Below are 24,300 nucleotides of genomic sequence, written 5' to 3' on the forward strand. Positions count from 1 at the left end.
CAACAACATTCCAGAAATTCAAGGTAAAGTTTGGGAATGGATAACACAAACATTGGCTGAAGGATAGGAAACAGTTGGTACTGGTTAGAAAATGAATGTTGGGGAGGGGACAATTGAGTGGGTGCCAGGGGCCCGAGCAGGGACCACTATGGCTTAGAAACATAGAAACATAGAAAATAGGTGCAGGAGTAGGCCATTCAGCCCTTCGAGCCTGCACCACCATTCAATAAGATCATGACTGATCATTCACGTCAGTATCCCTTTCCTGCTTTCGCCTCATACCGCCTGATCCCTTTAGCCGTAAGGGCCATATCTAACTCCCTCTTGAATACATCTAACGAACTGGGATCAACAACTCTCTGCGGTAGAGAATTCCACAGGTTAACAACACTCTGAGTGAAGAAGTTTCTCCTCATCTTGGTCCTAAATGGCTTAACCCCTTATCCTTAGACTGTGACTCCTGGTTCTGCACTCCCCCAACATCAAGAACATTCTTCCTGCATCTAACCTGCCCAGTCCTGTCAGAATTTTATGTATTTCTATGAGATCCCCTCTCATTCTTCTAAACTCCAGTGAATACAGGCCCAGTCGATCCAGTCTCTCCTCATATGTCAGTCCCACCATCCCGGGAATCAGTCTGGTGAACCTTCGCTGCACTCCCTCAATAGCAAGAACGTCCTTCCTCAGATTAGGAGACCAAAACTGAACACAACTCCAATGTGCCACTGAGGGGGAAGTCTGGATACTTGGCATGTGCTGCTTCCGTGAGGAATTGCAATGTCTTCAGGTTCACTCCGGATGTCTTTATTTGGTTTGTGGCCCTACTGACCAGTGACTGACTGGTCTAATGGCTGACAATAACCAGATCCTGAAAGCCCTGGAAAATAATAACCTGCATCCTGGCCCCCAGGGGCTGGAAACCAGTAAGGTGGACCATGTCTAATAAGAACATAAGAACATAAGAAATAGGAGGAGGCCCTCGAACCTGCTCCGCCATTCAACAAGATCATGGCTGATCATCGACCTCAACTCCACTTTCCTGCATGATCGCCATATCCCTTGATTCCCCGAGACTCCAAAAATCTATTGATCTCGGCCTTGAATATATTCAGAAAATCAGCATCCACAGCCCTCTGGGGTAGAGAATTCCAAAGATTCACAACTCTCCCCTGCTGTGTAATCTATGTTTCCGTAGTGGAGGAGGCATTGGCTGATCCTTGCTTTTTGAGGTGGAAGGAAGGTGTAGATTCCAGTCAGGCTGCCACATGCCCTCTTGATGCTTACGATCAAGAAAAAAGTTCCATGATTTTCCTGTGGATCAGAGCTGCAGACTCAGGACACCACAGTTGCCACAGAACCTTGGAAACCGAATCTGCATGTTGGTGTCATTCCAGAAACTCAACTGAACCAATCACATAAATGCCATAGCTACGAGAGCAGGTGCGAGATTTGGCTATTCTGTGGCATGTGATTCACCCCTTGACACTTCAAAGCCTCTCCAAGGAACAAGTCAGGAGTGCGATGGAATACTCTCCACTTGCCTGGATGCCTGTTGAGCTCCATCAACACTCAAGAAGCTCGACACCATCCAGGGCAAAGCAGCCCGCATGATTGGCACCCTATCTATCACCTTCAACATTCACTCTCTCCATCACCGGCGCACTGTGGCTGCAGTGTGCACCATCTACAAGATGCACTGCAGCAACGCGCCAAGGCTTCTTCGACAGCACCTGTCAAATTCACAACCTCTCCCACAAGGGCAGCAGGCACATGAGAACACCACCACCTCCACATTCCCCTTCAAATCACACACCATCCTGACTTGGAAACACATCGCCATTGGTTCATCGTCGCTGGGTCAAAACCCTGGAACTCCCTCACTAACAGCACTGAGAGAGCACCTTCAGCACACGGACTGCAGCGGTTCAAGAAGAAGGCGGCTCACCAACACCTTCTCAAGAGCATTAATTCCGGCTTTGTCAGTGATGCCCACATCTGCTCCTCTAGCTATGTCATGCACTGTTAATCACCAGGAGGTTGTAAAAGATCCCACGGCAGTATTTGAAGAAGAGCAAGGGTGTTCCCACGTTATCCTGGTCAACAACACTCAAAACAGACTATCTGATCTTTTATTTCATTACCGTTCACGGGAGCTTGCTGTGTGCAATTTTACCAACTGCATTTCCTACATTACAGCAGTGACTACACTTCAAAAGTATTTCATTGGCTGTAAAGTGATTTGGGGATGTCCTGAGATTGTGAAAGGCGCTATATAAATGCAAGTTCTTTCATTCTTTATGACCATTGGACCCACGTTTCCTGTAATGTATAATCTCTACCGATCCTCAGCTAATCGTATCACTTTCTCCTTTTAGAGACAGCCTTCAGCTCAGCCCATTATTCTTTGTACTCTTAATATTAGTGTAAAAAGGCTACAGTTTATTTATGTTACAATGAACTTTGTTACAGTTACCTGCTAATTGATATTACTTTGTCATTTCTCCCTGGTCTAACAGCACACGACAATACCAACTCTAGATTTATTTCTGTTATTATCCGGCCAAAACTTATCTCTCCATATCTACTTTCAATAGTTCCTGACTGTATTTCATAAATACTGTAGATATAATTTTACTCTGCCCGATCCTTAAATCATAAAAAGTAGCTTGTGACATCTAGTTCAGTAGAACTTGTTTTCTTCCAAATGCGACACACAATTTAGATCTTTGATTATAAATGCCCTTTAAATTTAATAGTTTTCCCTCTGAATGTCAGCTACAATTAAATCCTCCTCAGTCAAATTACAGCTTATCAGCACAGTCCAGCATGCGGATGATTAAAATTAACTACCAATATAAACTCGCGAGCTTCAGCCGCTAATTGCTGATTTTTGGCCATTGCTTATCTCAGATCCCAATTTGCACAACAAAATGTCACCAAGCAGTTCCCGTGTTCGCTTATGACCTTTATTCTGCATTGGTTTCAATCAACTAAAAAGACAAGGAGATCCATGTAGAGGTCATGGACTGCTTGTGATTACAAAGTGAGAGAGTTTGCAGTTCTTGTTCTTCCGTCAAACAATCAAGGAACCAAAGATCCACTGAGCTTGTGAACTCGGTCTCGCTCTTTATCTCACTTCAGACGCCTTTTATTTTTTGTTCCATTCTGTTCAGAGAGAGCCATTTGTTGGGTCGCATGTGCGACAGGGAGCAACGACGCCCTTTCAGTTACTACCATTCCCTGTCTCACTGCCTACAAATCGCCTGGGAGGTGAAGGAATGCAAAATTCACAAGAAGCTCCACTTGTGTTTGGGTTCATTCGAAAGGAAATTTAATTTGGGACTACCTGCCAAAAAGTTTGGAACTCTAAAGTGCTTATGGAAGAAACTACGAACTTTAATAGTATTTTGGATTTTAAAACTCAAACTCAAGGCTGTGGGCGGACCGACAGAACTAGCAAGAGACAGTCTAATTAAGTAAAGCTACCTGGGTGTGAGGACTGAGTAAACCTGTCTGGAAGAATGAGTATTCAAAAATCCTTCCTCCACAAGAGACATTAACATCACAAAATCACCCAGAGGCAGCTACCCATCAACATGGGTCTGGACAACCATTTCAGCATATACATCACAAAGAAGCCCAATCCAGCCTGTATGCGAAAGACAAAGCACAAAAGGACATTGCAATTACCAAACTAATATTTCCATCAGGAAACAGTTTTCGAATATCAACCCACCCAAGACATATCAACTTTTAACGAGCCCAACAAAATATTATAAAGAAGAACCAAGCCCGCCAAAATTATACAAAGGATTTTGAACAGATTTGGCGGCAAGATTAGAACACTGAAATCATATAACTGACCCCTGTTTTCAACAAAGGTTAGGTGGTTGCTAGGTAGCTACAAGGCTGCTACTACCTCAGATGCCATACTACACCAGGTGCTATATTGCGTGCATGTCATCAAGACAAGGAGAGAAACCAACACGACAATTGTAAACTAACTTCTCCAGCCGCGAAGTCCTGAAGTCCTGAAGGAAGGAAGAACATCACCATCGCAGCAGCGATAGACCACAGTCAACGTGGTATCAAGGGAAAAACATCTGCGATCTACCGTTAATTATCAAAAGGGTTGGTAAGCATAGTCCCTGCATGCCCTGGAGTCTAACCTAGCTAGGATTAGGTATTGGGAGGTGGGAGGTATAAATTACTGTGACTCTTTTTGAATGTGTAGTGTTTGGTTCTTTATTAGAGTGATTTGTGATTATAAGTATGACCTTGTACCTTTCCGTATATTGTTCTTTATTAGAGTGATTGTAAGTTTGGCCGTGTATTTTCTTACTAGAGTAATAAGCCTATATTACCTTGACTGTAATAAAAACAAAGTTCTTTTGCATCAAAACCAGTGTCCTCTGCACTTTTGTCACCCCGCCCCCCCCCCCCCCCGCCAAATAAATCCAGAGTACAGAACCCAAGGGAGTGGGAGCGATTCGAACCACTCAAGTTGGTCAGAAGGGAACCTGACCCCTTCATAGAGACCACCCCTCCACCCCCCCCCGCCCTTACAGAGGACAGACGCACCAACGTTAGAATCCTCAACCAGGCCAACATCCCCAGCATTTAAGCACTGGTCACACTTGATCAGCTCTGCTGGGCAGGCCACATTGTTTGCATGACAGACACGAGACTCCCAAAGCAAGCGCTTTACTTGGAACTCCTTCATGGCAAACGAGCCAAAGATGGGCAGAGGAAATGTTTCAAGGACACCCTCAAAGGCTCCCTGATAAATGCAACATCCCCACTGACACCTGGGAGACCTGACCAAAGATCGCCCTAAGTGGAGAAAGTGCACCCGGAGGGCGCTGAGCATCTCGAGTCTCATCGCCGAGAGCATGCAGAAAACAAGCGCAGGCAGCGGAAAGAACATGCGGCAAACCAGTCCCACCCTCCTCTTCCCTCAACGACTGTCTGTCCCAACTGTGACAGGGACTGTGGTTCTCATATTGGACTGTTCAGCCACCTAAGAACTCATGTTAAGAGTGGAAGCAGGTCTTCCTCGATTCCGAGGGATTGCCTATGATGATGATGCAAACAGCTGTACTGTCAGCTTCCATTTTCTTTCACAAAAGCACGGCAAAGTAATTATTCACAGATGGGAAATACAAACCGGGTGTAAATTCACTCAAGGCAGCAAAAAAATAAAATAACTCCTGAGGGAGAGGAAAACTGAAAGCAGTGAGTTTATTTTCATTCAAAATTTATTCCCTGAATATTCACCACCAAATTACTGGTGACATTTTGTGAAACAATGCTCACACCTCTGCGATTTCAGGCTCAGCGTGATATCATGACAAGTGATTTCTCTTACAGCTTCCTCAGCATTACTTCCAGTAAAGAAAGACTTGCATTTAAATAGCACCTTTCACGACCACCGGACGTCTCAAAGCACTTTACAGCCAATGAAACATAGAAACATAGAAAATAGGTGCAGCAGTAGGCCATTCGGCCCTTCGAGCCTGCACCACCATTCAATAAGATCATGGCTGATCATTCCCTCAGTACCCCTTTCCTGCTTTCTCTCCTTGATCCCCTTAGCCGTAAGGGCCATATCTAACTCCCTCTTGAATATATCCAATGAACTGGCATCAACAACTCTCTGCGACAAGGAATTCCACAGGTTAACAACTCTCTGAGTGAAGAAGTTTCTCCTCATCTCAGTCCTAAATGGCCTACCACTTATCCTAAGACTGTGTCCCCTGGTCTGGACTTCCCCAACATCGGGAACATTCTTCACGCATCTAACCTGTCCAGCCCCGTCAGAATCTTATATGTTTCTATGAGATCCTGTCTGATCCTACTAAACACCAGTGAATAAAGGCCCAGTTGATCCAGTCTCTCCTCATATGACAATCCAGCCATCCCTGGATTCAGTCTGGTGAACCTTCGCTGCACTCCCTCAATAGCAAGAACGTCATTTGGAAAGAGGTGACATGATAGGTCCAAGTCAGCATGGATTTGTGAAAGGGAAATCATGCTTGACAAATCTTCTGGGATTTTTTGAGGATGTTTCCAGTAGAGTGGACAAGGGAGAACCAGTTGATGTGGTATATTTGGACTTTCAGAAGGCGTTCGAAGAGGTCCCACACAAGAGATTGATGTGCAAAGTTAGAGCACATGGGATTGGGGGTAGTGTGCTGACATGGATTGAGAACTGGTTGTCAGACAGGAAGCAAAGAGTAGGAGTAAATGGGTACTTTTCAGAATGGCAGGCAGTGACTAGTAGGGTACCGCAAGGTTCTGTGCTGGGGCCCCAGCTGTTTACACTGTACATTAATGATTTAGATGAGGGGATTAAATGTAGTATCTCCAAATTTGCGGATGACACTAAGTTGGGTGGCAGTGTGAGCTGCGAGGAGGATGCTGTGAGGCTGCAGAGCGACTTGGATAGGTTAGGTGAGTGGGCAAATGCATGGCAGATGAAGTATAATGTGGATAAATGTGAGGTTATCCACTTTGGTGGTAAAAACAGAAAGACAGACTATTATCTGAATGGTGACAGATTAGGAAAAGGGGAGGTGCAAAGAGACCTGGGTGTCGTGGTACATCGGTCATTGAAGGTTGGCATGCAGGTACAGCAGGCGGTTAAGAAAGCAAATGGCATGTTGGCCTTCATAGCAAGGGGATTTGAGTACAGGGGCAGGGAGGTGTTGCTACAGTTGTACAGGGCATTGGTGAGGCCACACCTGGAGTATTGTGTACAGTTTTGGTCTCCTAACCTGAGGAAGGACATTCTTGCTATTGAGGGAGTGCAGCGAAGGTTCACCAGACTGATTCCTGGGATGGCGGGACTGACCTATCAAGAAAGATGGATCAACTGGGCTTGTATTCACTGGAGTTCAGAAGAATGAGAGGGGACCTCATAGAAACATTTAAAATTCTGACGGGGTTAGACAGGTTAGATGCAGGAAGAATGTTCCCAATGTTGGGGAAGTCCAGAACCAGAGGTCACAGTCTAAGGATAAGGGGTAAGCCATTTAGGACCGAGATGCGGAGGAACTTCTTCACCCAGATAGTGGTGAACCTGTGGAATTCTCTACCACAGAAGGTTGTTGAGGCCAATTCACTAAATATATTCAAAAAGGAGTTAGATGAGGTCCTTACTACTAGGGGGATCAAGGGGTATGGCGAGAAAGCAGGAATGGGGTACTGAAGTTGAATGTTCAGCCATGAACTCATTGAATGGCGGTGCAGGCTAGAAGGGCCGAATGGCCTACTCCTGCACCTATTTTCTATGTTTCTATGTTTCCTCAGGTTAGGAGACCAGAACTGAACACAATATTCCAGGTGAGGCCTCACTAAGGCCCTGTACAACTGCAGTAAGACCTCCCTGCTCCTATACTCAAATCCCCTAGCTATGAAGGCCAACATACCATTTGCCTTCTTCACCGCCTGCTGTATCTGCATGCCAACTTTCAATGACTGATGAACCATGACACCCAGGTCTCGTTGCACATCCCCTTTTCCTAATCTGCCGACATTCAGATAATATTTTGCCTTCGTGTTTTTGCCCCAAAATGGATAACCTCACATTTATCCATATTATACTGCATCTGCCATGCATTTGCCCACTCACCTAACATGTTCAAGTCACCCTGCAGCCTCTTAGCGTCACCCTCACAGCTCACACCGTCACCCAGTTTAGTGTCATCTGCAAACTTGAAGATACTACACTCAATTCCTTCATCTAAATCGTTAATGTATATTGTAAAGAGCTTGGGTCCCAGCACTGAGCCCTGCGGCACCCCACTAGTCACTGCCTGCCATTCTGAAAAGGACCCGTTTATCCCGACTCTCTGCTTCCTGTCTGCCAACCAGTTCTCTATCCACGTCAGTACATTATCCCCAATACCATGCGCTTTGATTTTGCACACCAATCTCTTGTGTGGGACCTTATCAAAAGCCTTTTGAAAGTCCAAATACACCACATCCACTGGTTCTCCCTTGTCCACTCTCAAAAAAATTAAACCTTTAGTCCTCCTCTGTTGAATTCTAAATTTCTCCCAGTCCTCAGGTTTGTTGGTTTTTCTAACCAATTTATATGCCTCTTCCTTGGTTTTAACACTATCCTTAATTTCCCTTCTTAGCCACGGTTGAGCCACCTTTCCCGTTTTATTTTTACTCCAGACAGGGATGTACAATTGCTGAAGTTCATCCATGTGATCTTTAAATGTTTGCCATTGCTTATCCACCGTCAACCATGTCAGGATCCTTTGCCAGTCTATTCTAGCCAATTCATGCCTCATACCGTCGAAGTTACCTTTCCTTAAGTTCAGGACCCTAGTTTCCGAATTCACTGTGTCACTCTCCATCTTAATAAAGAATTCTACCATATTATGGTCACTCTTGCCCAAGGAGCCTCGCACAACAATGTTGCTAATTAGTCCCTTCTCATTACACATCACCCAGTCTAGGATGGCCAGCTCTCTAGTTGGTTCCTCGACATATTGGTCTAGAAAATCATCCCGAATACACTCCAGGAAATCCTCCTCCACCGCATTGCTACCAGTTTGGTTAGCCCAATCAACATGTAGATTAAAGTCGCCCATGATAACTGCTGTACCTTTATTGCACACATCCCTTATTTCTTGTTTGATGCTGTCCCCAACCTCACTACTACTGTTTGGTGGTCTGTACACAACTCCCACTAGCGTTTTCGGCCCTTTGTTATTCCGCAGCTCCACCCATACTGATTCCACATCATTCAGGCTAATGTCCTTCCTTACTATTGCATTCATTTCCTCTTTAACCAGCAACGCCACCCTGCCTCCTTTTCCTTTCTGTCTATCCTTCCTAAATGTTGAATACCCCTGGATGTTGAGTTCCCAGCCTTGGTCACCCTGGAGCCATGTCTCTGTGATGCCAATTACATCATATCTGTTAATTGCTGTCTGAGCAGTTAATTCATCCACCTTATTCCGAAAGCTCCTCGCATTGAGGCACAGAGCCTTCAGGCTTGTCTTTTTAACACCATTTGCCCCTTTAGAATTTTGCTGCAATGTGGCCCTTTTTGTTTTTTGCCTTGGGTTTCTCTGCCCTCCACTTTTACTATTCTCCTTTCTATCTTTTGCTTCTGCCTCCATTTATTTCCCTCTGTCTCTCTGCATAGGTTCCCATCTACCTGCCATGTTAGTTTAACTCCTCCCCAACAGCACTAGCAAATACTTCCCCTAGGTCATTGGTTCTGGTCCTGCCCAGGTGCAGACTGTCCGGTTTGTACTGGTCCCACCTCCCCCAGAACCGGTTCCAATGTCCCAGGAATTTGAATCCCTCCCTTTTGCACCACTGCTCAAGCCACGTATTCAGCTGAGCTATCCTGCGATTCCTACTCTGACTAGCACGTGGCACTGGTAGCAATCCTGAGATTACTACTTTTGAGGTCCTACTTTTTAATTTAGCTCCTAGCTCCCTAAATTCGTCTTGTAGGACCTCATCCCGTTTTTTACCTATATTGTTGGTACCTATATGAACCACGACAACTGGCTGTTCACCCTCCCTTTTCAGAATGTCCGGCACCCGCTCCAAGACATCCTTGACCCTTGCACCAGGGAGGCAACATATCATCCTGGAGTCTTGGTTGCAGCCGCAGAAACGTCTATCTATTCCCCTTACAATCGAATCCCCTATCACTATCGCTCTCCCACTCTTTTTCCTGCCCTCCTGTGCAGCAGAGCCACCACGGTGCCATGAACTTGGCTGCTGTTGCTCTCCCGTGATGAGTCATCCCCCTCAACAGTACCCAAAGCGGTGTATCTGTTTTGCAGGGGGATGTCCACAGGGGACTCCTGCACTACCTTCCTTGCACTGCTCTTCCTGCTGGTCACCCATTTACTATCTGGCTGTGTACCCTTTACCTGCGGTAAGACCAACTCGCTAAACGTGCTATTCACGTCATTCCCAGCATCGTGGATGCTCCAGAGTTCATACACCCGCAGCTCCAGGGCCACAATGCAGTCCGTCAGGAGCTGGAGGCGGATGCACTTCCCGCACACATCGTCGTCAGGGACACCGGAGGTATCCCTGACTTCCCACATAGTACAGGAGGGGCATAACACGTGTCCTGCCATGACTTAACCGTTAGATAAACTTAATTTGGCAACAACAATGCTAAATGTTACTTACTGATAAAGAAAAAGAAAAAAGAAAAGCTACTTACCAATCATCAGCCAATCATTTACCCCCTTGGCTGTGACGTCACCTTTCGATTTTTTCTACTTCTTTTTTGCCTTCTCTCCCTGCTGCAGCTGCACCAGCTAGCCTTTATAGGCCTCTGTGACTCTCCGAACTCCCTCCTCTCCGACTGCCACTGCCTCTCCTCTGCCACTGGGCCTTTATAGGCCTCTGTGACTCTCCGAACTCCCTCCTCTCCGACTGCCACTGCCTCTCCTCTGCCACTGGGCCTTTATAGGCCTCTCGACTGCCCGAACTCCCGCCTCTCCAACTGCCCCCGCCTCTCTCTGCCATTGGGCCTTTATAGGCCTCACTAACGCCCCGAACTTCTACCTCTCCAACTGAAGTACTTATTGAAATGCAGTCACTGTTGTAATGTGGAAAACACTGCAGCCAATTTGCGCACAGCAAGCTCCCACACACAGCAATGTGGTAATAACCAAAAGAACTAGGAACGGGAGTAGGCAATTTGGCGCCTCAAGCCTGCTCCGCTATTCAATAAGATCATTGGCTGATGTGATCTTGGCCTCAACTCCACTTCCCTGCCTTCTCCCCATGACTTCCGAGATAATGTTTTGTTGTGTTGATTGAGGGATAAATATTGGACTGGACACCAGGGATAACTCCCCTGCTCTTCTTAGTAATAGTGCCATTGGGTCTTTTACATTTGCCTGAGAGAGCAGATGGGGCCTCGGTTTTAACATTTCATTTGAAGGATGGCACCTCCGACAGAGCAGAACTCCCTCAGCACTGCACTGGAGTGTCAGCCTACATTTATGTGCTCAAATCCCTGGAGCTGGTCTTGAACCCACAACCTTCTGACTCAGAGCAACAGCTGAGACAGTTTCCTGTCCTGGGATCAGAATGGTGAAGCACAATCAACAAGATATCTTCAGCAAACTGAGGAAAGTGAGGATTATGGTCAGGAGTTAGATAGAAACAGAAAATAGTTGTAGGAGTAGGCCATTTGGCCCTTTGAGCCTGCACCACCATTCAATAAGATCATGGCTGATCATCACCTCAGTACCCCTTTCCTGCTTTCTCTCCATACCCCTTGATCCCTTTAGCCATGAGGGCATATCTTACGACTATTAAACCCTCTTTCAGGAGCTTGCTGTGATTCTGCAATTGTCCTAACTGAACTTGGGTACATTTTAAGATTCACCAGTTTATAATTTGCTCTGTAGTAAGATGAGTTGGTTAAAATTTTTAGGTGCCAGTCTTCAGTATTTGTAAAGGCATAAGAATGTGTTTGCCACTGGGTGCATGTTCAATATTTTTCAAAATGGCAGCTCCAGTGATTCTTTTCCATCCAAGTCAGAAAGTTGTGGGTTTGACTTAAGAACATAAGAACATAAGAAATAGCAACAGGAGTAGGCAATACGGCCCCCCGAGCCTGCTCCGCCATTTAATACGATCATGGCTGATCCAATCATGGACTCAGGTCCACTTCCCCGCTCGTTCCCCATAACCCCTTATCCCCTTATCGTTTAAGAAACTGTCTATTTCTGTCTTAAATTTATTCAATGTTCCAGCTTCCACAGCTCTCTGAGGCAGCGAATTCCACAGATTTTCAACCCTCCGAGAGAAGAAATTTCTCCTCATCTCTGTTTTAAATGGGCGGCCCCTTATTCTAAGATTATCCCCCCTAGTTCTAGTTTCCTCCATCAGTGGAAACATCCTCTCTGCATCCATCTTGTCAAGCCCCCTCATAATCTTACATGTTTTGATAAGATCACCTTCCATTCTTCTGAATTCCAATGTGTAGAGGCCCAACCTACTCAACCTTTCCTCATAAGTCAACTCCCTCATCTCCGGAATCAACCTAGTGAACCTTCTCTGAACTGCCTCCAAAGCAAGTATATCCTTTCGTAAATATGGAAACCAAAACTGCACGCAGTATTCCAGGTGTGGCCTCACCAATACCCTGTCTAACTGTAGCAAGACTTCCCTGCTTTTATACTCCATCCCCTTTGCAATAAAGGCCAAGATTCCATTGGCCTTCCTGATTACTTGCTGTACCTGCATACTATCCTTTTGTGTTTCATGCACAAGTATCCCCAGGTCCCGCTGTACTGCGGCACTTTGCAATCTTTCTCCATCTAAATAATAACTTGCTCTTTGATTTTTTTCTGCCAAAGTGCATGACCTCACACTTTCCAACATTGTACTCTATCTGCCAAATTTTTGCCCACTCACTTAGCTAGTCTGCGCCCTTTTGTAGATGTTTTGTGTCCTCCTCACACATTGCCTTTTCTCCCATCTTTGTATCATCAGCAAACCTGGCTACGTTACACTCAGCCCCTTCTTCCAAGTCGTTAATATAGATTGTAAATATTTGGGGTCCCAGCACTGATCCCTGCGGCACCCCACTAGTTACTGGTTGCCAACCAGAGAACCGAACCATTTATCCTAACTCTGATTTCTGTTAGTTAGCCAATCCTCTATCCATGCTAATATATTACCCCAACCCGGTCTTTTGTCCATCGACATTCGTTTCTATCAACTCTTCCACCGAGGTTACCAAGGGTGAGTGGGTGAAATCCCTGTGGAAATTCCCCCCACCCCTCCAATAATCTAGGCTGTCAGAACTTAGGGCATGCTATATGTCTTTTTGACTGAGATATTACATTGATGCTTCATCTGCCTGTTCTGGTGGGTGAGAAGGATCGCATGATATCCTCCTGGTGTTCAGGCCAACATTTCTCCCTCGACCAATTGTCATTCCTTCCACTGATATTTCTGGGATAGCGCTAGACCCAAAATAGCAGCCACATTTGCCTCGATAACAAGAGTCATGATGCTACAAAAAGTAATTCATCAATGTGAAATGCTATGAGGGATACAAGATCCCTCACTCGAGGAGGCGACTCATCAGTCCTAGAAATCTTTTGGAGGACAGATTGCTGGACTGCTGTGACACCCTGCAAGCCCCTTTCCATCATCATAGGCAGTCCCTCGAAATCGAGGAAGACTTGCTTCCACTCTCAAAGTGAGTTCTCAGGTGACTGAACAGTCCAATACAGGAATTACAGTCTCTGTCACAGGTGGGACAGACAGTGGTTGGAGGAAAGGGTGGGTGGGGAGTCGGATTTGCCGCACGCTCCTTCCGCTGCCTGCGCTTGTTTTCTGCATGCTCTAGGTGACAAGACTCGAGGTGCTCAGCGCCCTCCAGGATGCTCTTCCTCCACACAGGACGGTCTTTGGCCAGGGATTCCAAGGTGTCGGTGGGGATATTGCACTTTATCCCAAGGAGGCTTTGAGGGTGTCCTTGAACTGTTTTCTCTGCCCATCTGGGGATCACTTGCCGTGTTGGAGTTCCAAGTAGAGCGCTTGCTTTGGGAGTCTTGTGTCGGGCTTGAGGATAATGTGGACTGCCCAACAGAGCTGGTCGAGTGTGGTCAGTGCGTCCATGCTGGGGATGTTGGCCTGATCGAGAACACTGACGTTGATGCGTCTATCCTCCCAGGGGGATTTACAGGATCTTGCGGAGACATTGTTGGTGGTATTTCTCCAGCAATTTTAGGTGTCTACTGTATTTGGTCCACGACTCTGAGCCATACAGGAGGGCTAAACGCAGCCATGCTGGCAACAGTTTGAGCTTGCGTGGCATCAAGCTGAGCCTGCGTGTCAGAAGTCTGAGTTTCCACCGCAGCACTCAGATGTTGGGTGGCTTCCGCTTGTACTGCAATGGAAGCTGAGACATTGGCCATCACACCCAGCATCATGGTTGGGTCCACAAGTGTGCTAATGGAATTGTCCATCACTTCCATCCTGGACATCAGGGGCTCCAAGCTTAGCGCAAAGCCCTGTGCAAATTTGGTGACGGACTCTTCCATGATCCTTGACAGTGACAACAGGCTCTCTGGCAGGCTACCAAGGTACCAAACATTTCTGTGCGCATGCCCAACAGTCATCTTCTGTAGTACCCCCCTCAAAGTCCTCATCTAAGCCCTCTGCAGCAGAACTCATGGGCGAACTCGCCCTCCAGCGAGCTGGCATCTACGCTATCCTTGCCCCCTGCCCTGGCTGCAGTGCACTTGTGCCCGTTACCTCGCCACGTGTAAATCCCATGTCTAAGCTATCCTCTAATGTGCGCTGAGTGTCAGTATCTGAGCTGGTAAATCGAGTGTGAAATCAGGTGATGCTGCTGTGTCTTCAGCATCACTGCCTTCTTCCCCCTGCTCCCTCACCACTGCCTTGCCAGGTTGCAGTCCTTGGCTACCTGAAAGGAGTGCATCTTCAAATGCCATCTCCCACCATCTGCATCACTAGCCTCATATACTGCTCAATGCACCACACCCCCCATCACTCACCTACCACCAATCTCTATCGATCACAACTTATACCTCACACTCGTAGCTTCACCGCACCCTCACACACTTGCCACTGCTGCAAGCCTCACACTCACATCTCAAACCTTGCACACCCTGCCAGCTATTCAACCATGACAGGAACATCACCCAACCACGTTGCCCCACACTCACTGACACACTTCCATTTCCCTTGCAGGGTAAAGTGGTTCATAAGCACAGGTAGTGAGCAGCAGCTAACCGGCAGGGAGCCAGGCAAGCCCGCATATCCTTTCCCCGGTGGAAGAGATGTTACTCGACATTATTGGAGAGACCGTCACTGAGGACGTGGCGAATGGCTGAGACCATTGACGATGATAGTATGCTCAAACCTAATCCGTCTTCTCACATCCCACCTCCCCCTCATCCCACAATCTCCTCACTTGCAAGCTGCTGATGGTGTAAGAATGCACCTCTTGCTCTCCTCCTGCCCCTCACCCCGCCCCCCCCCCCCCACCACCCCTCACCACAACCTTTCTCCTTTCAGATACCCAAGAACTCCAACCTGGCCAGCCAGTGGAGGAAGAGCAAGCGGAGAGTGATGGAGAAGAAGAGAGACCATCACTCGATCTCACGCTCGTGGGGAACAAGGGTAGCGCAGGTGGGGTTGCGCTCGAGTTCCGCTGCAGAGGACTCAGAAGAGCACTTCGATGTGGCAGGCTGCAGGGGAAGGCCGATACAAAACAAAACTCTGCAGATGCTGACGAGAAGGTGATCGGCAAGAAAGAAAAAAAGATTTGCATTTATATAGTGCACCAAACGTCTCAAAGTGCTTTACAGCCAATGAAGGATTTTTGGAGTGTAGTCACTGTTGTAATGTGAGAAATACAGCAGCCAATTTGCGCACAGCAAGCTCCCACAAACAGCAATGTGATAATGATCAGATAATCTGTTTTTATTGGTTATGTTGAGTGAGGGATAAATATTGGCCAGGACACCGGGGATAACTCACCTGCTCTTCTTCGAAATAGTGCCATGGGATCTTTTACGTCCACCTGAGAGAACAGACAGGGCCTCGGTTTAACATCTCAAGCGAAAGACAGTACTTCCAATTGTCCAGTGCTCCCTCAGCACTGCACTGCAATATCAGTCTAGATTTGTTTTGTGCTTAAGTTCCTGGAGTACGACTTGAACCCATGACCTTCTGACTCAGAAGCAAGAGTGATACCCACTGAGCTATTATTGCAAAAGGCTGATGGGTATGTAGAATGAAATGCTTGGTTTCTGGCAGGCCTGCCACAATGCCTGAGTGCATGGCAAGGAGCGTGGAGGAGTCCAGCACCTGCTCAGCACTGGGATTTGCCCAGCATGCAAATAATGGGCCACTCCATTAGCATAGCGTTTTCCTCCCACCAATGCCATTCTGCCAGTGCCCTGAATGTTGCCCGTCAGTCAGCCAGCCCAGACTGCTGCCGCCCGTACCTAGATGGTGCAGTCCACAGCCGGGCCTTCTCGGCCCAGAGCTGCTCGAGGTCGTCCTGCAAGGCCATCAGCAGGGTCCTCCACTGAAATCAGCAGCCTTCCACCAGCCATGTTGCAGCCACTGGGGTAGAACGGCATAGGAGCACTAGGAGGGGCAAAGGCACACGGAAGACAGGCGCTAAGGGAATGCACAAGGTGATTAGTTTACATTAGTATGCAATTTGGCATGATTTCATTTATAAATTTGGTTTGGAATTTTTATTTTGTGTTGGCTTTAATCTTTGCATTGTGGCAAAGACGCTGTGATGGTCAGTAACTGAGGAAAGGTAAGGTGTGTGACTGTTGGTGAAGGTGGAATTGGGGTTGCGTTTACTGGTATCACAGATGAGTCGGTCATGCACAGCCCAGCCCGAAAGGTGCTCTCTGGGTTGCCTCCTCCTTCCTCTTCTTCCTTCTGCTCTTCCTCCTCCTCCTCCTCTTCCTCCTCCTCCTGCTCCGCTCCCTCCTCCTCTTCCTCCTCCTCCTGCTCCTCCTCCTCCTTCTGCTCCTCCTGCTGCTCCTCAATGGTCAACATGTGACTGGTGGCAAGGGCTGTGTCCTCCTGACGGCGAGGTTGTGCAACATGCAGCAAACCACCAGATATCTCGACACCCAGTCTGTCGAGTACTGCAGGGCTCCTCCAGCACGGTCCAGTTAGCGGAAGCGTTGCTTCAGCATCCCAATGGCATGCTCGGTGCTGTTCTGTGTGGCAGCATGGCTTTCGTTGTACGAATGCTGCACACGTGAGCATCAGTTGACCACCGGATCATGATCCATGTCGTTAATGGATAGCTCTTGTCTCCTGATAGCCATCCTCTGGCTCGCCGTGGTGGCCCAAAGGCAGACAGGACAGCGGACTGCCGCAGAATGAAGACATCATGTCTGCTGCCAAGATAGTGGGCCTTGACCTGCATGGTTAACTGAGTGTGGTCGCACACCAGCGGGACATTGAGGGAGTAGAATCCCTTCCGGTTGTGGTACATCTCAGGGTTGAGATGCGGCGCCCGCAAAGTGACATGCGAGCAGTCAATGGCACCCTGCACCATGGGGAAGCCCGCAGCCCTCGCGAGGCCATGTGTTCACTCCACCTGCTGGTTTCTGGCCAAGGATAAGGAAACGTTTTCAGCTCTCTTGGAATATAAAGCCTCAGTTACGTTTCTTAGGCAACAGTGCATGGCAACCTGGGAGATGTTGCAAATATCTCCTGGAAGGAGCCCGCCGCATAAAAGTTCATGGCCGCCGTGATGTTCTGCTCTTCTCCGAAATAGTGCCATGGGATCATTCACGTCCACCTGATAGAGCAGAAGGGGCTTGTATTCTCTAGTGTTGAGTAGATTGAGGGGTGATCTGATCAATGTTTAACATGTTAAAAGGGATTGTTAGGGTACAAATGGAGAAACTAGTTACTCTGGTGGGGGAAATCAAGAACAAGCGGACATAACCTTAAAATGAAAGCTGGGTCATTCAGGAGTGAAAGCAAGAAGCACACTTTCACACAAGGGATTGTATAAATCTAAAACTCTTTCCCCAATAGGACATGGATGTTGGGACAATAGGAGCTTTCAAGACTGAGATCGCTAGACTTTTGTTTGGTAAGGGTAGTGTAATGTATCTGCTTCATGGGTTCTTTGCTTAAGAATTCATAGCAACACATTGCTATTAAGAACTAGTTGGTTTATTAACAAAGGTTTAACAAACACACTACACACTAGCAGTTCATCCACTAGACTGACAACTGCATATCTCATCATGGATGACCTAGACCCAATCCCAACGGACTGGGGTTTTATTGAGTCTTGTGAACATCACGTGACTGGCTAAGCCACTCACAATGCAACAGCTCTACAAACCTGTGAGCATCCTCACATTACAGGTATCAAGGGATATGGCATAAAGGCAGGCAATTTAGGTGCCCTTCAGCCATGATCTCATTGAATGGTATAGCAGCCTTGAGGGATGGAATGGCCTACTCCTGTTCCTATATTCTTCCTAATATATCATCATTTCATGAGGTTTTGGAGATGTTAAATCTTAGTTTTTCCTCTTAAGAATCATTATTCTTTCTTATTGTCCATGGTTAATACATCTGGCAGGTCATGAACTAGGTCCTCAAAAGTGTTCCCCAATGGTGGTGAGTTGTGTATCCATTCTCATCTGCGTGATGATGCGTGTGGTCTCTGCTGGTTCAGCAACAACCCTGTTTCATTTGTTCAGAATGGAAAATAAGCAACAAGTGAGACAACAAGAATAAACAGACCGCTGCGCTTTTTGGTAAAAAAGACTTCTATGAAAATAGCTTCCAGCATTGTAGATTTGTAAAGGCTAATGGGGCCTGAGAGATTATTTCAATAATGGTTTATGCTCTTCAAGAAGCATAGGTTTCCTAAATATGGACTCCATTATCCATGAAATACTGCGAGCGAAAGCAGTATTCCATTTGTTTAAAAGGTTGGTGCAGCTAATGTGCAGCTCATTAAGCAGACTCATTTGCACTTGTCGACTCAGATCTGGTTGGATGGTTACATTTGACACCACAAGATTTACAACTATATCAAAAGTAGATAACAGTATGACTAAATGTCAGTGTTAAATTGGTGACTTTATTGTTGATTATTTCTAAAGAGTTTGTAATGGCCAGAATTCTCCTTCCCTTGGTAAGTCCGGTGCGGCCGGTGATGGTGGTGGGTCCTGACCCCGCTGCTGGCTCCATCCCACGGTACAGAATTAAATCACCTTAATGGGGCCGATTAATCCCGCCCAGCGCATTAGATGGGATGGGTCTGGTGACATCACTCACAAAGTGTTTTTAGCCGGGATCCCAAAAGGGACCCTGGCTACATTAACTTTTAAGTTCAATCTCACATAGTGGGTGTTGAATCTTTCCTGTACAATAATACAATAAAAGTTATAAATGAATGACAAAGAAATATTTAAATAAAATTATCATTAACTATTTTGACTCTGTAATGTATGCACCTGTGAACATGCTCACAGGTTTGGAGAGCTGTTGTCCCCATGTTGCCATCCTCGTCTGCCGTCCAGAGACGCCATGGCGCACCATCTTGTCATTCATAGGAGGCGGGGGGTCCCCAATGGAGTGCACTCTACGTGGGAGACCTCCCTCTATTTATTGGGGACTTGGCCTGGAGCGTGGTGCACGGAGCAGTCCCGTGCAATAAATTTTTAAGTCGGTTCATGGGCTCCCAGGCCGCCTGCAATTTCTGCGGTCTGGAGGAGTCCGTGTTCCATGTTTTTATGGAGTGTGCGAGGTTGCGGCCCCTATTCCACTATTGGAAGGGGCTGCTCCTCAAATTCTGGTTGCACTTCAGTCCCACGCTCCTGATCTTTGGGCACCCTGTGTGGAGGGGAGCGGGTAGGTCCGACGGCCTCTTCGTAGGACTACTCCTGGGCACGGCCAAGGGTGCCATCAGCTGGTCCAGGTAGCGGGCAGTCGAGGGGGTCATTCAGCCCGACTGCCTGCCTCTCTTCCGCGCTTACATCCAGGCCAGGGTGTCCTTAGAGATGGAGCACGCGGTGTCCACCAGTACGCTCGTGGCCCTCCGCGAGAGGTTGGCACGGGAGGGACTGGAGTGCATCATCACCCCCGGCAACAATATTTTAATTTGATTTTATATGTTTTAAAGTTTAATTTGTTTTATTGTCGGGTTTTAGTGTCACCTTCCTTTTAACCAGGGGGCACTTGTATAATTTGTGGTTTTAGTGCCCCAAAAAAAACCACAAAAAAAAACAAAAAAAAAAGGACACTTGAAAAGTGTTTAGAGTGTCCCCTTCCTTTAATCAGGAGGCACTTGGACTAACTGTTTAATTTGTTTCACAACAAAATAGTTGGAGAGCTGTTGTCCCCATGTTGCCATCCTTGTCTGCCGTCCAGAGATGCCATGGCGCACCATCTTGCCATCTGAAGGAGGCGGGGGTTTCCAATGGAGGGCACTCTATGCGTGAGTCCTTCCTCTATATATTGGGGACTTGGCCTGGAGGGTGGTGCACGGAGCAGTCCGTGCAATAAGTTTTTAAGTCGGTTCACGGGCTCCCAGGCCGCCTGCAATTTCTGCGGTCTGGAAGAGTCCGTGTTCCATGTTTTTATTGAATGTGCGAGGTTGCAGCCCCTCTTCCAATATTTGAAGGAGCTGCTCCTGAAATTCTGGTTGCACTTCAGTCCCACACTCCTGATCTTTGGGCACCCTGTGCGGAGGGGAACGAGCAGGTCAGAAGGCCTCCTCGTAGGACTGCTCCTGGGCGCAGCCCGACTGCCTGCCTCTCTTCTGTGGTTACATCTGAGCCAGGGTCTCCCTGGAGATGGAGCACGTGGTGTCCACCGGTATGCTCGCGGCCTTCCGCGAGAGGTGGGCGCCGGAGGGACTGGAGTGCATTATCACCCTCGGCAACCAAATTTTAATTTGAACCGTTAGTGTCTAAAGGTTAATTTATTAATTTGCCGATTTTAGTGCCCCCCACCCTCTTTTTAGCCAGAGGGCACTTGTATAATTTGTGTTTTGGTGCTCTCAAAAAAAAAACAAGGGGTCACCTGAAAAGTTTTTGGATTATGCCCCCCCCTTTAATCAGGGGGGACTTGATTAAATTATTATAACAAAATAGTTGTAGAGCTGTTGAGTTGTGAGTGGCTTAGCCAGTCACGTGATGTTTACAAGACTCAATAAAACCTCAGTCAGTTGGGTTCAAGGGATCCACGATGAGGCAGGTGGTTGTGAGCCTGGTGGATGAACTGGTAATGCGTAGTGTGATTGTTAAATCTTTGCTAATAAACCAATGAGTTCTTAATAGCAATGTGTTGGTATGAATTCTTAAGCAACGAACCCATGAAGCAAGTACATTACAGACTCCATCTATAAATACGATCAAGAACAGAATTTAAAAAGGACATTAATCGGGAAGTCATTGGTGCTTTGTCACAAATCTATAGAATTTTGTGTCAGTAACTGGCACAAATAAAAGATGTGTGTGTGTATAAGTAATATATAAAATTAAGCAGATTTTAAATGTAATTGCAAAGGGGTGGATTTACAATCTTATGCAAGTTCAGCAGAAGAGCTGCGGAATCCCTGACAAACAGTGTATCATAGATTAATCATCATATCATCATAGGCAGTCCCTCGAATCAAGGAAGACTTGCTTCCACTCTTAGCATGAGTTCTTTGGTGGCTGTACAGTCCAATACGAGAACCACAATCTCTGTCACAGGTGGGACAGATGGTGGTTGGAGGAAAGGGTGGGCGGAGATTCTGGTTTGCCGCACGCTCCTTCCACTGCCTGCGCTTGATTTCTGCATGCTCTCGATGTTGAGACTCGAGAAGCTCAGCGCCCATCTGGAGGCACTTCCTCCACTTAGGGCGGTCTTTGTCCAGGGACTCCCAGGTGTCAGTGTGGATGTCGCACTTTATCAAGGAGGCTTTGAGGGTGTCCTTGCAATGCTTCTGCTGCCCACCTTTGGCCCGTTTGCCGTGTACGAGTTCTGAGTAGAGCACTTGCTTTGGGAGTCTCGTATCTGGCATGCGAACTATGAGACCTGCCCAGCGGAGCTGATCAAGTGTGGTCAGTGCTTCAATGCTGGGGATGTTGGCCTGGACGAGGACGCTAATGTTGGTGTATCTGTCCTCCCAGGGGATGTGTAGGACTTTGTGGAGACATCGTTGGTGATATTTCACCAGCGACTTGAGGTATCTACTGTACATGGTCCACATCTCTAAGCCATACAGGAGGGCGGGTATTACTGCGCCCTTGTAGATTTGAGGGCCTAATCTTCAAACACTCTTTTCCTCAGGCGGTCGAAGGCTGCACTGGCGCACTGGAGGCGGTGTTGGATCTCGTCGTCAATGCCTGTTCTCGTTGATAGGAGGCTCCTGAGATAAGGGATGTGGTCCATGGTGTCCAGGGCTGCGCCGTGGTTCTTGATGACTGGAGGGCAGTGCTGAGAACAGGCTGGTGGAGGACCTTTGTCTCACTGATGTTTAGCGTAAGGCCCATGCTTTCGTACACCTCAGTAAATACGTCGACTATGTCCTGCAGTTCAGCCTCTGTGTCTGCCCAGACGCAGGCATCGTCTGCGTACTGTAGCTCGACGACAGAGGTTGGGGTGGTCTTGGACCTGACCTGGAGACGGTGAAGGTTGAACAGCTTCCCACTGGTTCTGTAGTTTAGTTCCACTCCAGCAGGGCGCTTGTCAACTATGAGGTGGAGCACGGCAGCGAGGAAAATTGAGAAGAGGGTTGGGGCGATGACGCAGCCCTGCTTGACCTTGGTCCGGACGTGGATTGGGTCTGTGATGGACCTGTTGGTAAGGATCACGGCCTGTATGTCGTCGTGGAGCAGGCGGAGGATGCTGACGTATTTTTGGGGGCATCCGAAACGGAGGAAGACGTTCCATAGACCCTTACGTTTGACAGTGTCAAAAGCCTTTGTAAGGTCAAAGAAGGCCATGTATAAGGGCTGGCACTGTTCCCTGCATTTTTCCTGCTGTTGTTGTGCTGCAAAAACCATGTCCATTGTGCCCTGGAGGGGACGAAATCCGCACTGCGACTCCGGGAGGAGCTCCTCGGCCACGGGGAGAAATCAGTTGAGGAGGACTCTAGCGATAACTTTCTCAGTGGCTGATATCAGGGAGATTCCTCTGTAGTTGCCGGAGTCGGACTTGTCCCCTTTTTTAAAAATGGTCATGATCACTGCATCTCTAAAATCTCCTGGCATGCTCTCCTCCCTCCAGATGAGAGAGATGAGGTCATGTATTTGCGCCAGCAGTGCCTCTCTGCAATATTTCAGTGCCTCAGCAGGGATTCCATCCACTCCTGTAGTCTTGTTGTTTTGTCGCAGTCTTATGGCTTTTTCTACCTTGTGCAATGTTGGGGACTCACTGAGGTTGTGGCGGGTAGCACACTGTGGGATGGAGTCAAGAACACTTGAGTCTAAGGCAGAGTCTCGATTGAGGAGATCTTCAAAGTGCTCCTTCCAGCGGATCTGACTGCCTCGATGTCCTTGATGAGTACTGCCCCGTTCTTGACAGCAGTGGGGTGGGGCCTTGGGTGTTTCGACCGTAGGTGGCCTTGACTGTGATGAAGAATCCTCGCACATCATGGCTGTCGGCCAGCTGCTGTATCTCCTGTGCTTTCTCCATCCACCACCTACCTGTCCTTTAGGTCCCGGCTTTTTTGTTGGACCTTAGCCTTGAGCCGTTTGTAATGCTGCTTTGCTGCTCCCAAGTTGGGTTGTTGTTTAAGGCTCAGAAATGCCCTGCACTTGCCATCTATTAGCTCTTGAATCTCCTGATCCTTCTCATCAAACCAGTCCTGGTGCTTCCTTTACTAAGATTGACACAGCACAGAAGGAAGCCATTCAGCCCATAGTGCCTCTGCCGGCTTATTGAAAGAACTATCCGATTAGTCTCAGTCTCCCCTGCTCTTTCTCCATAGCCCTGCAAACATTTTTCCTTTTCAAGTATTTAGCCAATTTCCTCAGTGTGATCAGTTCCTTTAACAAAATGGTTTTCCCTCACTGTGATTACTTCAACTAGCTCCCTTTATTAAGTTGGCTCCCCCCGGCACCATTCGCAATGCGTCTGACCCTTTACTAAGATGGCTGGGGTCATGTGATGAAAGCTTCTCCCTTGCTCCTTTGATTCGCTTCTTTTACTATCATGGCTCCTGCCCTGCACTATTCACAGCATATCTATGCCTTCACCAAGATGGCTGGGATCATGTGTCAAATCCTCTTCCCTTGCTCCACAAAATAAAAACAGAAAATGCTGGTAATACTCAGCAGGTCTGGCACCATCTGGGGAGCGAGAAACAGAGTTAATGTTTCAGATCGATGGCCCTTCCTCAGAACCCTTCGTCCCTTGCTCCATGGTTCCTTTGACTAGCTTCCTTTACTTAGATGGTGTCCCCTGGCACCATTCACAACATGTCTTCCCCTATACTAAGATGGCTGGGGTCATGTGACGAAAGTTCCTCCCTTGCTCCATGGTTCCTTTGACTCTTGACCATAGTGCCTACAATGTGTTTCTGGGATTTCTGCAGCTCTTCCGTTGAAGATCACAATGGACAAGTGAGAGAATCTTTGCCAAAATTCACCGTAAAGTCTCAGACTGAAACATTACATGAGTCATATTCAGGGACTGAAAGCAAATTGAACCAATGGAATGAGTGATGTGAATGAAATTGTTACGCTTGATGACTTGATTTAATGTGTAACTGAACAATCACAGTATGCTGTCAGAAAACCCTGACCA

The sequence above is a fragment of the Pristiophorus japonicus genome, chromosome 5 (assembly GCF_044704955.1).
Source record: "Pristiophorus japonicus isolate sPriJap1 chromosome 5, sPriJap1.hap1, whole genome shotgun sequence".
Lineage (NCBI taxonomy): Eukaryota > Metazoa > Chordata > Chondrichthyes > Pristiophoridae > Pristiophorus > Pristiophorus japonicus.